The sequence below is a fragment of the Protopterus annectens genome, chromosome 9.part0 (assembly GCF_019279795.1).
Source record: "Protopterus annectens isolate FY-2018-M chromosome 9.part0, PAN1.0, whole genome shotgun sequence".
Lineage (NCBI taxonomy): Eukaryota > Metazoa > Chordata > Ceratodontiformes > Protopteridae > Protopterus > Protopterus annectens.
This window is the reverse complement of record NC_056743.1, coordinates 1,548,213,917-1,548,229,081: the sequence shown is the minus strand read 5'-3', so window position 1 is coordinate 1,548,229,081 and position 15,165 is coordinate 1,548,213,917.

Sequence of the window (15,165 nt, the reverse complement as noted above, 5' to 3'; positions counted from 1 at the left end):
GCCATATTTATCCTGAGTTGCCCTAACTGTCAGTGGTTAGTCGAGTAAAGTTTGCAGAAGTAAGGGTCAATGGTAGCTAATAGCGACTTCCTCTGTCCAGGAGGGACATGGATGTCACCACAAGAGTGAATCTGCGGTCATCCATCCATTGACCTAGGATGCATTTGAAGAGGGTCAGGGAGATGCTCTGTTTGAAATGGAAGCTTGTTCCAGAAGTGGCAGTCTCTGGAAGATGTACCTATTTCTTCAACATGACCTGTTCATGTCAGAGGCTAGTTTAAAATTCCTGGAGCGAGTGACCCTCATGCAGTCTGATTTATGAATATGTAGCACTTCCATCATGGCTGGGTCAGAGACTGCCCTGTAAGCCAGGCACAGGTCAGCCCTTTTCAACCTGTAGCAGACAGAATATAGTGGCAGGGCTTTCAGTCTTTCCACATAAGACTTGTTTTATGTAACCTGTAATTTCTTGTTAAGAAATTACTTGTCTGATGATGGCCAAGTATAATGGAATTATAATATCCTTATATCTAGATGTGATGCCTTTATTTATGAGATGTGCCACATAGAAGGATTTCTTTACTACTGTGGTTACGTGGTGGTAAAAGTTCTGGTTGCTATCAACCTGAGTACCCAGATCACGTACCACTGGATCCACACTGTAGGTGGTGCAGTCTATAATTTAACTATCAGGGATGTCAGCTTTCCCAAAGGGAATAATAATGCATGTTTTTGCATTTAGCTTTAATCCTCGGCTTTGGCATCAGTATATTAACATCACTGGGGCTCTCAATGATTGCTACCAATTTGCAATCGTCGGCAAACGTGGTCAGCCACAGGCTGTCCAAGTTTGCCTGGAGTTCTGAGAAAATAATTCCAAACAGTAAGGGGCCCAGCACAGAACCCTGTGGTACAACACTGGTAACTGGTCTTTTGCTAGAGGTGAAGTCACCCTCTTTAACCACGTGACCTGTTGGTGAGCTAGTTGGCTACCCATTTGGTAATGTAATGGGTTAATTCCCAGTTGGAAGAGTTTTTCTGTAATACCTAAGTAGAGGATTGTGTCAAATGCCTTGGCTAGGTCAAGATAGATGGTATGCACTGTCTTTCCCAAATCCAGGGCCCTTGTGACTTTCTCGAAGACGTCACCCATGTTTAACAGGCATGATCTACCTTTAACGAATCTGAACTGGGTTGGGTCCAGAGTTTGGAAATTATCTATGTCCTTGTTAATAAGGTCCATAATAAGAAGTCATGTACTCACCATAACGTTCCATCTGAGTAGGTGACTTCATTTGGATGCAACCTGTGGGATTCGGATCCGATATCGGATCCGAGCCAGCAATTCATAAGCTTTAGGATCCGAGCTCCTAGCTCCTCCCTTTACCCATAATCCCCTGCTAAGTCCTGACTGACCTCAGATTGAGTTTGCCCTGTGAATACCAGTATAACAGAATCCTGGGAAACCAGGACTAATAGCGCCATGAAAGGTCAGGGGGATGGAGGGGGGGATGGTTGCACCCAAATGAAGTCACCTACTCAGATGGAACATTATGGTGAGTACATAACTTCTTAATCTGAAGTAGGAAGACTTCATTTGTCTGCAACCTGTGGGACAGAGTCCCCAGCTACCTGGATCTTGGGCGGCCGTCATGGAAGGATGTTCCGGAGCACCGCAGAGCCAAAGGATGCTCTCCCTCTGGAAACAACGTCCACTTTGTAATGTGAAATGAAAGTACGAGATGAGGTCCAAGTGCCTGCTGCACAGATATCATCTAATGGTACTCTAGATTTAAAGGCAGCAGAAGTAGATACTGCTGTTGTAGAATGTGCTGTAATTCTCTGAGGAGCTGGCCTTCCTGAGGTGTCATAAGCCTGCAAGATACAATTAGAAATCCACTTTGACAAGGTGACCTTAGAGACTGCTTTACCCAGTGCGAATTTTGCAAAGGAGACGAACAGTTGATCGGATTGTCTATGACCAGCTGTTCTGTGAATGTAGAAACGCAGTTGTCTATGAACATCTAAGGAATGCAGTTTATATTCTCCTTTGTTTTTATATTTGGGAAAGAAAACTGGCAAATTAATAGATTGGTTAATATTGGATTCGGAAGCAATCTTTGGAAGAAAGGAAGGATTGGTCCTGAGGGAGAACCTATCAGGAAAAAAGGAGAGATAAGGTGGTTTGATGCACAGAGCTTGGAGTTGTAAAACTCTTCTAGCTGACATAATGGCCACTAAGAAAGCAGTTTTACTTCAAGTCCACAGAGGCTGCAGGTTCAAAAGGAGGAGCGGTTAGGGCCTGCAGCACTAAAGATAAGTCCCAAGGTGGTACGGCTTCCTTAACAGGAGGTCTTAAGAGGAAAGCACCCTTAAGAAAGGTTTTACAAATTTTTGCAGCCATGAGAGGTGTCGTGTCATGACCCACATGGTAATGAGAAATGGCTGCCATCTGTACCTTTACCGTCTAAGAGCTTGCTCCTTGTTGGAAAAGGTCTGTCAAGAAGTCTAGTACCGCAGAGAGTGGCGCGGAAAAGGGATCAAGATTTTTATGTTCCGCCCAAATAGAGAACCGCTTCCATTTGCTTCGATAAACCTTCCTAGCAGAAGGTTTATGGGCAGCCACTATGATGGCTTTCACTGGTGAAGAGATACCGGGAGTCCTTATTAGGGAGGGAACTGGAGCAGCCAAGCTGTCAATTTCAGAGTGTGAAGGTTCGGGATTGGAAGCCTCTGAGGATGGGAAATGAGATCCGGAAATGGATCTAGAATCCAGGGCGGATTCACTCGGTGAGACCATACATAAGGGAACCATGGTTGACGAGGCCAGAATGGGGCAATGAGAATCATTCTGCTCCCCAAACTGCTGGCTTTCTGTAATAGTTTTTGCATTAGAGGAAGAGGAGGATAAGCGTATAGGAGACCGGGAGGCCAAGCATGCACAAGGGCGTCTCTCGGGGATTCCCCGAATGGGGGAAGTAGAGCGAAGAAATTGTCGCATTTGGCGTTTGAGGGAGAAGCAAAAAGATTGCAACAGGGTTGTCCCCAGGCGGCAAAAATCTGCTTCGCTACCAGAGAATTGAGAGACCATTTGTGAGGGGAAAGAATGGTGCGACTGAGCTTGTCCACTAGAATGTTGGACCTTCCCGGAATGTGCGTTGCCACAAGAAAGCGGTTGGTGGAGATTGCCCATTCCCATACTCTCATGGCCTCTCGACAAAAGGGGTAGGACCTGGTTCCCCCCTGTTTGTTGATGTACCAGACTACCAACATGTTGTCTGTCTGGATAGCAATAGTTCCTACAGGAAGAAGGCTGTGTAGTGCTTGCAACGCTAATAGCACTGCCCTCATCTCCAGAACATTTATATGCAGGGAGGTCTCTGAACTGTTCCACGTGCCTTGGACAATCCTGCCCGCTGAATGCCCCCCCCCACCCGAGGCGAGAAGCGTCCGTGGTCACTGTGACTAGGGGGAATACAGTACAGAAGGGTCTCCCTGTCAGGAGGTCCGTCGACTGGAGCCACCAGAACAGGGAGCTCTTGCATGCTCTGCTGATGGCTATCGGGCTGTTGAGAGGAAGGTAAAGCGGGGACCATTGGACCTGGAGGGTCCATTGATGGATCCTCATGTGAAGTCGAGCGTGAAGGAGGAGCGGGATGGCTGCCGCCATTGAACCTAGGGCCCTCAGGACCATAGCTGCAGTCAGAGCAGGTTCTAAGATGGCTGTGATATGACACCTCAGGTTGGACAGTCGATCTAGAGTGAGGAATGCCCGCATGTTTCTTGTGTCCAATCTTCCTCCTATAAAATCTATAAGCTGTGTGGGGGCCAGGGAAGATTTTTCTCGGTTTATGGTGATGCCCAGTCGAGGGGCTATATGAAGGAAATAGTCCCTGGCTGAGCACAGTAGATGCCTTGATGATGCTGTAAGGAGCCAGTCGTCCAGGTATGGAAACACCTGAATTCCCTGGAGTCTCAGGTGGGCCGCTACCACTGCAAGTACCTTGGTAAACACCCTGGGGGTAGAGGTGAGACCAAAGGGAAGGACCCTGAACTGGTAGTGACTGGCTCCCAGCCGGAAGCGAAGGAACCTCCTGGACAATCTGTCCATTAGAATGTGGTAGTACGCGTCCTTGAGGTCTATAGAGCACATCCAATCATTCTCCCGCAAAAGGGGGAGGATAGATTGTAAGGTGACCATCCGGAATTTTTGTTTGGTTACAGACAGGTTCAGTTGTGACAGGTCTAGGATCGGTCTTAAGTCCCCCGTCTTTTTTGGCACCAAGAAGAACCTGGAGTAAAACCCTGATCCGGTCTGATCTCGGGGGATGTGTTGGATGGCTCTTTTTGTTAGCAGCTGTGCAATTTCCACAGTTGCTACCTCCCGTTGATCGGGTGGTACATCGGGGAGGTTTTTGGATCTGGGAATACTGTGAAGGGGGATTGAATAGCCTCTGGATATCACTCGAAGCACCCAACGGTCTGACGTGATTGACTCCCATGATGTCAGGTGCCTCGAAAAATGTCCCCCGACTGCCTCCAGAGAGGAGCAGCCGGGTAACCCATCAGGGTTGCTGCGTGGGTCTGTCAGAGAAAGGTTCTCTGGACCCAAAGTTCCTAGGAGCCCCTCTGCCTCTAGGACGGCGACCTCCCTGTCCTCCTCTGCCATGGAAGGACTGGTTGTCCGGAGCAGGTTGGGATTGCTGCGATTTCCGGAACCACATCTTCTTCTGTCCCTTTTGGTTCTTCGAGAAGGACCTCTGGGGAGCTGAGAAGCGGAGTCCGACGACAGACAGCGTCTTCCCGTCCTTTTCGCTCTGGACAAGCGTTTCGCGAACCATTTTGCCAAAAAGGGCAGAACCATCGAAGGGGGCATTCGCGAAGGTCGCTTTGAAGGGCTCCGCGAAGTCACAGTGGTGGAGCCAGGCCTGGCGTCTCATAACAAGGCCCGATACGCTAGCTCTAGCGGCTCCCTCTCTTGCGTGAGATAAGAGCCGCATAGAAGTATTAGACACCACTCTGAGAGTGGCCATACGGGTGGAGTACACTTGTTTGTCCTCCGCCGAAATGGACTCTGGGGGTGATGCAGCGTATTCTTTAATCAGGTCTCGCTGCATCCTGATCACGTGTGCCATATAGTTCAGCGCCCTCAAGGGAGAAGGTTGCTGAACTAAAGCCTCGCTCCCCAATGCGATCCATCGAGCGGGATTCCTTGCTCGGGGGATGCATAGAGGGACTCTCCTGAGCCAATTCCCTCTTTGTGGCTGCAGCCATCAGCATGGCATCTACTGGGGGTCCCTTACTCCAATGTGTACGGTCCGATGGGGGACTAAGAATCTGGTCCGGACGTTTGGGAACAGGCTCTACGGTGTCCGGGTCCTTCCACGCTCTGGTGGCAATAAGGTCCACCAGAGGGTCGGCAGGAGGGGACACCCAAGAGGTAGACGGGCCCGCCTCAAATGCCTCCAAGAACACAGACTCGTCCGAGGAGGCCTTGGGGGCAGACCACCCCCCCGATCCTTAACATTTCCATAATGTCTCCAAAGGAGACATCTTCTGGGGGTGATCTTGGGGAGCCCTCCCCTTCCTCCAAGTCCGTGTCTTCAGTAATAGACTCGGGGGAGTCCACGTGCCTCCACTTACACTTATGCTTACGAGGCACTTCCTCGGGGGGACTGTCCGAGGAGTCCTCGCCAGCAACCAGTTGTTCCAAAGGAACCACTTGGGACATTGAGGCGGGCTGTCCCTGAGACCGGCTGACGGGAGCCTGGCCCAGCTGCGAGGGAGTGCGGGATGGAGCCGAGTCAGGGACCGGGGGTCCGGATGTCCTCGACAGAACCCTCTCCACAACGAAGGCCGAGGGGGAGCCGACTTCTCTAAGACCCGAGAGCCGACCCCCACTCGGATCTGACGAATGGATCAGAACCGGAGCCGAGACCGTCGGATCCGAGAGACCGGTGCGCTCTGACCTAGACAGAGTTGAAGAGACACCGGCTCCCTCGGATCCGAGGCTAGGCCCACTGCTCCGAGAGGTCGGGTCTGAAGTACCCGAAGCACTCAAGGGAGGGATCGGATCCGAGGTGCGCCAACCAGTCGGATCCGACCCACCCCCGGGTCCAACTCTGCCCGGCTCCGAAAGCTCTGAACCCAGGAGTTGGGTCAGAGAAGGAGCTATGGGGGCAAAAAAAGGGGTCGAGGCCCCTCCCGGATGGGGGGGGCCAGGAGCACTCCCATCTGCATCTGGGCCTGGATGAATCGCCTCATCATCCGGTCCATATCAGCGTCCGACATAGAAAAAGTTGACCTCGACGAGGCCACCGAGGCGGATCTAGAGTGTTGCTTCGATGACCTTGACGAAGGTCTAGTCTCCACCTCCTCGGGTCCGGGAGAGAACAGAGGGGATCGGAGCCGAGGAGGAGGAGATTTAGAAGCCAGAGGGGAGGCACGCTTATGCGGCGGGGCCGAGACAGAGGCCTCGGCCCGCCGCTTATGGTGCCCCTCCCTGTGCCTCTCCTTTTCCCTCCTGGTCTCCCTATCTTCCGGTTTCTTAGCGGGAGATTGAGTCCCTGCCGGAGGAAGGGAGACCGAAGTAGCCACTGGCGATTTCTGGATAGCAGGGGCCGAGGCCGAAGCCGATTCAGGAGGGAGAAGTCCCATCAGAACCAACTTCGACCTCCGCTCCCTTAAAGCCCGGGGGTTGAACCCTGCACAAATGGTACAACCAGATGAAAGGTGTTCAACCCCCAGGCATTTAACGCACCGAGTGTGGCCATCAGCCGGGGAAAGCTTATGGCCACACTCGGTACATTTAGAAAATATAGCCTTGGGGGCTTCAGACATAGCTACGCCCTAACAGGCCCTAAAAAAAAAAACACACACACACAACAAACACACACTAACGAACACCCGAGAAGGTTAACTAAAGAAGGGAGGAAAGCCTAAACAAACACACTTTAACTTCTGCTAAAGTATAAGAAAAAAAATATAGTCAAAAATATGTCACCAATTTTCTTCGCTATGGAGCTCGAAAAATCCTGTCAGCTACTGAACGCGGCAAATGAAATCTGAGGTCAGTCAGGGCTTAGCAGGGGATTATAGGTAAAGGGAGGAGCTAGGAGCTCGGATCCTAAAGCTTATGAATTGCAGGCTCGGATCCGATGTCGGATCTGAATCCCACAGGTTGCAGACAAATGAAGTCTTCCTACTTCAGATCAATTCTTTCCATGGCCTTGAGATGAGGCTAGTCAAGCTTATGGGCTTATAATTCCCAGTGTCAGATGAGGATTATTGCAGTCCTCCATTCCATTGGAACGTCGTCAGTTTGTAGGCTGTGGTTAAACAGAGATCAAATTGGGTCTGCTAGGTCATGTTTTAACTAGTTTAAAAGGCAACCTGGGATGTTGTCTGGTCTCACTGATGCCATGTTTTTGGCCTTGGAGAGCGCCAAGATGACCTGCTCTCTTGAGATAATAGGCTGAGGAATAGTGGCAGGTATACTTTGGGGGTTGACTGAAGGGGGCACGAGGGTGAAGTTTGCTCCAAATCTGTCAGCTAACAGGTTGGCTATTACCTGCAGTTCAGTACTGGTAGTGCTATCTACAACCAGTTCAGAGCATAGCTTGGTATTCCCTTTTAGATTTCAGACCTAATTAAAGAATGCCTTGTAATTATCCTTAGGTAGGGAGGCTATTTTTGCTTCATAATTAGCTTTGGAGAACTTGACAAGATCTCTAATTTGTTTATTTAAGCTAGAGAGGGATTTCTTCCTCTGCTAAGCCAGTTCCATCTTGTCCTTCGACATTATTTACTTTCCCTTGTTGTACAGCCTGTTTATACTAGGGGTCCACCAGGGTGGCTTGCTTTTTCAGCAAGACCTGGTTTTAATCCAGTAAGGTACAGCTGATTCTATACAACTGCTTAAGTGGTAATACAAGGCAACGTTGTACACCTCTGCATAGGAGTCCATGCTATCTATGTTCATGGGGGCTTTGAAACGTCTTATACCATCACTTAGTAGGAAGTAGTTTGTCTTTGAAAATTCGTAAGCATTTATGAGCTTGATGGGGTATCCAGTCTTATAATTACATTGAGATTGATTTATGGTCCGATTTTACCAGGAAGGATATCACGAAGGGGAGGGTGCAATCCTCTCCCATGTTAGTCAGTACTATGTCCAGGACATTTGAGCCTCTTATGGGTGTGCTGACTAGCTGTTCCAGAGCATCTGCATTGACAAACTCCAAGAACCTTTGAGCAAGCATGTTTGTAGTTGATTATGTTTCCCAGCCAATAATAGGATAATTAAAACCAACCATGAGTAAGATGTTGGGCTGAAAGGCAAGTGACTCCAGTAAGTGCAGATATGCGGTACGCTTTTCCTGTTTCAGGTTGGGGACCTATAGCTAGCTATGATGTGATTGGGGCTTTGCCTATAGTTAATTGGACATGGAGTAGCTCAACATACTGTTGGACCAGTCTCGAGGTATACATTTTCCTTAATGAAGACGGATACACCTCCTCCTTTGGTTCTTTCACTCTCAGTTCGTGGTCTGAATGTATGGAAGGCATTGTAGCCCTCCATGGCCAGGGTGCTTTCCATGTCTTCGGACCATATCTCGGTGACTTCACAGACGTCAGCATCTTCCAAAATGAGGAGTGCTTCCAGGGAGTGCAGTTTCTTGTTTAGACACCTAGCATTAAACAGTAGTACCTTATTATTTATTTATTTCACTCTTGTTTACTGGGAATGTCCAGTCAGGCATTTGCCCATTTTCAGTTGAGGCCCAGGGAGAAAGTCTCCAGAAATACAAACAATTCATAAATTAATTACATACAAATTACATAAATACAAAAAATATACAGAGACTTTATGGAGAATTGCAAAATACAAAAATTATAACCAATGATAATGCTTAAACAAAAAAAGAAGTTATGTACTCACCACAATGTTCCATGTTTGTAGTCCATCTCGCCCTTCATTCTTACTGATGGGATCGGAGCCGATCCTCGGCTCCGACTCGACCTATTTACAAGCTTGAAATCTTCTAGTTGGCTCGTGGCTAGGTAGGTATCCCATGGTGCACCAGTATAATCCCCAGATCTTCTCTGCTGCTAACTAGGAGAAATAATAACAAACATACAGAAAGAAGCCAATAATAAAAGGTCTCCAGTGAATAATGATAAAAAGAAGTTATGTACCTACCATAACGTTCCATGTTAGTTGTCTTCATCTCGCCTTCCTTCTTGCTGTTTGGGTTTGGAGCCGATCCTCAGCTCTGACTTGGCCATCTTCTATAGCTCGAGAGCTGTTTACTGGCTCGAGGCTACCTCTTATCCCAGTATGCCCAGCGTCAGCTACCCAGATCTCGTTTGTGATAGCGCACACTAGACATAAGTAGAGTAACCAGTTCCTAAAAACTGGTTATCCAATACACCTAAACAAGGAAAGACTTATAAATTACCTGGCATGTGAAGTAATAATAAATGCTCAGCCAGTGAAAACAAAAGGGTACTCCTCACAATCCTCTAGGAAGGGGGAAGGAGGGAGGGACGCAAGAAGGAAGGCGAGATGAAAACAACTAACATGGAACGTTATGGTAGGTACATAACTTCTTTATGTTAACTTGTCCATCTCACCTTCGTTCTTGCTGTTGGGGACAGTGTCCCTAGCACCTAAAATCCCGGGTGGCTCATTGGAACAGACTCTTCAGAACAGTAGAACCAAAGGAAGCTCTGCTCCAGGAGACCATATCCACCTTGTAATGAGAGATAAAAGTGTGGGGGTTTGCCCAAGTGGCAGCTGCACAGACTGAGTCTATGGGCAACCTAGACTGAAAAGCAACAGAGGTGGCTAATGCTCTAGTGGAATGACCTTTTGGTTTAGCTGGTAGCTCTTTATTTTGTAACTGATAAATAAAGGCAATATTATCAGATAGCCATCTGGATGAGGTCATTTTAGAAACTGGAAGGCCTTGTTTGTTGAAAGCATAAGAAAGAAATAACTGGTCTGACTTTCTTAGCTCCTTAGTTCTATGGAGGTAAAAACACAATTGTCTGTGTACATCCAATTGGTGGATCTTGTATTCTGCCTTGTTGCTGTGATTAGGAAAGAAAACTGGGATATCTATGGATTGATTTAAATTGTTCTCTGAGCAGACTTTAGGAATAAAGGATGGATTGGTCCTCAGAGAAACTCTGTCCTTGTGAAACACCAGGTAAGGAGGACGAACACATAGTGCCTGAAGTTCTGAGACACATCTAGCTGAAGTGATAGCAACCAGAAAAAGTGTCTTCCAAGAAAAAAATTTTAAAGAGCATGATGTTGCTGGTTCAAAGGGAGGAAAAATTAAGGACGCTAAAACTAAATTGAGATCCTAAGGAGGGGGAGGATCTCTAACTGGGGGTCTAAGAAAAAGAAGTTATGTACCTACCATAACGTTCCATGTTAGTTGTCTTCATCTCGCCTTCTTTCTTGCTGGTTGGGATTGGAGCCGATCCTTGGCTCCGACTCTGCCATCTTCTATAGCTTGAGAGCTGTTTACTGGCTCGAGGCTACCCATTATCCCATGATGCCTAGCGCTAGCTACCCAGATCTCGTTTGTAATAGCTAACCCCAGACATAGCCAGAGAATCAACCTGTCTAAACAAACAGGTTGAGCATACCTGTCATACTCGCTCAGTCAGTAAAGGAAACAAACCAGAGAACACTCAGCCAGTGAAACCAAAACTCCTCTTGATCCAATAGGACAGGGGGATGGAGGGTGGGACGCAAGAAAGAAGGTGAGATGAAGACAACTAACATGGAACGTTATGGTAGGTACATAACTTCTTTATGTTAAGTTGTCTATCTCGCCTTCGTTTCTGCTGGTTGGGATAGCGTCCCTAGCACCTACAATCCTGGGCAGCTCATTGGAACAGACTCTTCAAAACAGTGGAACCAAAGTCAGCTCTGCTCCTGGAGACCATATCTATCTTATAATGAGAAATAAAGGTATGAGGATTTGCCCATGTAGCAGCTGCACAGATAGAATCCATGGACAACCTAGATTGGAAGGCTACAGAGGTGGCCAAAGCCCTAGTAGAATGACCTTTTGGTTTGATAGGCAACTCTTTGTTTCTTAATTGATAAATGAAAGTAATAATGTGAGACAACCACCTGGATAAGGTCACTTTGCAAACTGGGAGACCTTGTTTGCCTAGAGCGTAGGAAAGGAATAGTTGGTCCGACTTCCTTATATCCTTAGTCCTATGCAAGTAAAAACGCAATTGTCTATGAACGTCCAATTGGTGTAATTTGTATTTTGCCTTGTTGGTGTGGTTAGGGAAAAACACAGGAAGGTCTATAGATTGGTTTAAATTGTTTTCTGAGCAGACTTTCGAAAGGAACAAGGGATTAGCCCTCAGAGCAACCCTGTCCTTATGAAAAACCAAGTATGAAGGATGAACACTTAGTGCCTGAAGTTCAGAGACGCGTCTGGCTGAAGTAATAGCTACCAGAAAAAGTGTTTTCCAAGACAGAAACTTAATGGAGCAGGATGCTGCAGGTTCAAGGGGGGGCATAATTAAGTAGGTTAGTACCAAATTAAGGTCCCAAGGAGGAGGGGATCTCTCACTGGAGGTCTAAGGAGAGTAGTGCCTCTTAAAAAAGCTTTACAGAGCTTATGAGACATAATGTTTGAATTAGACAACCCAACATGAAAGTTAGAAATGGCCGCCAATTGAACCCTGATTGTAGCAGAAGCGGACCCAGAATGAAAAAGTAGTGCTAGGAACTCCAAAATTTCGTGGACTGGGGCTGAAAAAGGATCTACGTTCCTAGCCTCTGCCCAACAAGAAAAACATTTCCATTTGCTAGCATAAGTCTTCCTAGTTGTGGACTTCTGAGAGGAGACAATAATCTCAAGCACAGCCGGGGAAATGCTGGGAAGCCTGGCTAAGGTTGGAAGTGGAGCAACCAAGCTGTGAGCTGGAGTGTTTGGAGGGACTGATGCAGCCCGCCTGACTGATGAATCAGTAGGTCTGGAATCGGATCCAGAGTCCAGGGCTGATCGAGAAGGTAATGGTGCAGGAACGGGAATCATATCTGTTGAGGCCAGTAGGGGGCAATTAGGATCATTTTGCAACCCAACGATATTGCTTTCTGTATGAGTTTTGGTATCAGGGGAAATGAAGAGAAGGCATAAAGAAGTCTCTGAGGCCAATCGTGGACTAGAGCGTTTCTGGGTGTGTGACCTGAAAGCGGAAGAAGGGAGAAGTAATTGCTGCATTTGCTGTTGAAGGGGGTGGCAAAACGATCGCAGCAAGGCTGTCCCCATTTGCGGAAGATCAGATCCGCAACTACCTGATTCACAGACCACTCGTAAGGCATGAGAATAGCTCTGCTGAGCCTGTCCACAATGAAGTTGGACCTCCCAGGGATGTGCGTCGCAATCAGAAATCGTTGGGAAGAAATCGCCCACTGCCAGAGTCTGAGTGCTTCTCGACATAGGGGGTAGGACTTGGTTCCACCCTGCTTGTTGATGTACCAGACCACTGACATGTTGTCCATTTGAATTGCAATGGTCCCAGAAGGGACAGAGTCTTGAAGAGCTTGCAATGCTAGGAGCACGGCTCTCATTTCTAGGACTTTTAAATGCAGGTGGTACTCGTGAGGCTGCCATGTGCCTTGGACTGTCCTGCCCTGATAATCCCCCCCACCCTATCAGGGAGGCATCCGTGGTCACCGTGGCAACCGGAGGGGGCTGTATGAAGGGTCTGCCCTGAGTCACTAGTGGGGAGACCATCCACCAGGAAAGATGCCTTTTGCATGCTTCTGTAATCATGATCATGGGAGACATGAGCAGCTGTTGGTAAGACCACTTTGTGAACAGAAGCGACTGAAGGATCCTCATGTGAAAGCGGTCCAGTGGGATTAGAAGAACTGCCGCTGCCATGGAACCCAGAGTTTGAAGGACGAACGTGACTTGGATCCTTTTGCTCTGCATTAGAATTTGTACTTGCTGGCAAATTGTAGACACCCTTTCTGGCGGTAGCCTTGCAGACATGTTCTTTGTGTCTAAGTCTGCTCCTATATAGGTGATAGATTGACAGGGCAACAAGGCATATTTTTCGAAGTTTACTGTACTGCCTAGCTAGGAGCAGATTATGATAGTGTAGTCCCTGGCCTGCAGAAGTTGATGCCTGGTAGTAGCAGTGAGGAGCCAGTCGTTTAGATATGGAAACACCTGGAATCCTCGACGTGTCAGTTGAGCTGTGACCACTGCCATACATTTGGTGAACACCCTGGGGGCTGTGGTGAGACCAAAGGGCAAGGCTCTGAACTGGTAATTGGCTCCCAGCCGGAAGCAAAGGAATCTCCTGGAGCGCCTGTCCATTTTGATGTGGTAGTATGCATCCTGAAGATCTATGGAGCACATCCAATTGTCCTCACCCAGAAAGGGTAGAATGGACTGTAGCGTGACCATCCGAAACTTTGTTCTTTGAACAGACTTGTTTAGTCTGCTGAGATCCAGAATCGGTCTCCAGTCCCCTGTCTTTTTTGGTACCAAAAAGAACACTGAGTAAGTTCCGGATCCATGTTGGTCTGCCGGGACTTCCTGGATGACTCTTTTTCTAGCAGTCTTGAAACTTCTATGACTGCTTGGTCCCTCAGACTGGGTGGAACATCTGGAAGGGATCTACTTGACGGTAAGGGGGGTTGAGAGAAGGGAATTTTGTAACCTCCGGATATAATTGACCATACCCATTTATCTTGCATTAAATTTTGCCAGGCTTTTGGGTACAGTGAAAGTCTTCCCCGACTGCCTCCAGAGCCGGGCAACCCTTCAGGGATGCTGAAAGGGCATCTCAGAGAAGGATTCTCTGTTGCCCTGGTTCTGCGGACCCCCTCTGCCACGAGGGCGGCATCTATTGTTGTTATTTCCCCCTCTGCCCCTGGAGAAAAAATGGCTACGTGTGTCAGGCGAGGCTACCTGGGATTTTCGGAACCACATTTTACCACTCTTCTGACCCTTGGGACATGGTCTGGAAGGAGTGGAAAAATGGACTCCCATGGCAGAGAAAGTCTTGCCTTCTTGCTCACACCTAGTCAGTGTCTTTCACCTGTGGTCCACAAAGGAAGGAACCATCAAAGGGGGTGTTGGTGAATGATGCTCTAAAGGGTTCTGCAAAGTTACACAGCTGCATTCATGCACGTCTCCTAAGGGCCACACCCATACCTGCGGCTCTACTCTCACCATCGGCTGCATAAGAGATGAGCCTCATGGAGGAGTTGACTACAGAATTAAGGGTAGCCAGCTGGGAAGCCACTTTAGCTTGAGTCCCCTCAGCTGATGGATCTTGAAGGGTATCTCCGAGGAGATCCTTCTGAAGCCGGGTAAAATGGCATAAATAGTTCAGTGACCTCATAGAAAAGATCGCTGAAGCAAACATTCGCTTCCCATATCTGTCCATGGTCCTAGACTCCTTGTTAGGAGGATGGACAGACGAAGAGGTTTCCGCTAACTCTTTTTTGGTGGCTGCTGCTACCACCATGACATCAACAGGGACACCTTTGGTAAGGAACTGCTTATCATGGGGTACTGTGATGAAATTGCCAGGTCTCCTCTGAGTTGGTTCCACTATATCCGGGGCTGACCAAGCCTTTCGAGCCACCACGGACATAAGTGGATCGAAAGGCGGAGAAACCCAGGAGGTGGAAGGTCGGGAACTGAACGCATCCAGGAATACAGACTCATCCTCGGTAGGGGCTAGGGGATTCCAGATCCCCCTCTGCTTAAGCATTTCAAGGATGTCCGAAAAGGAAACATCTTCAGAGGGGGATCTTAGGGACACGTCCGGATCATCTAAGTCTGTATCCGAAGTGACAGACTCAGGGGAGTCAATGTGGTTCCTCTTGCAATTCTTATGAGGGGGCTCCTCTGAATGTTCAGGGGAGGCCTCGGAAGAAGAGGAAACACCCAATGGGGTGCCCTGGAGCACCAGTTCCCCACGCTTGGGATTTGGAGGAGGAGCAGAGGTTAGCACAGGCACTATAGGGGACGGAGACGATAGTGAGCTGTCTCAGTGGCCAGCACACTCCTCATGACATCGAAGGCGTCCCTGCCATGATGCAGAGAAGGCTCTGGTTCTGAGGAAATTGGAATCCTTCTCCTCACTGAGGGAGAT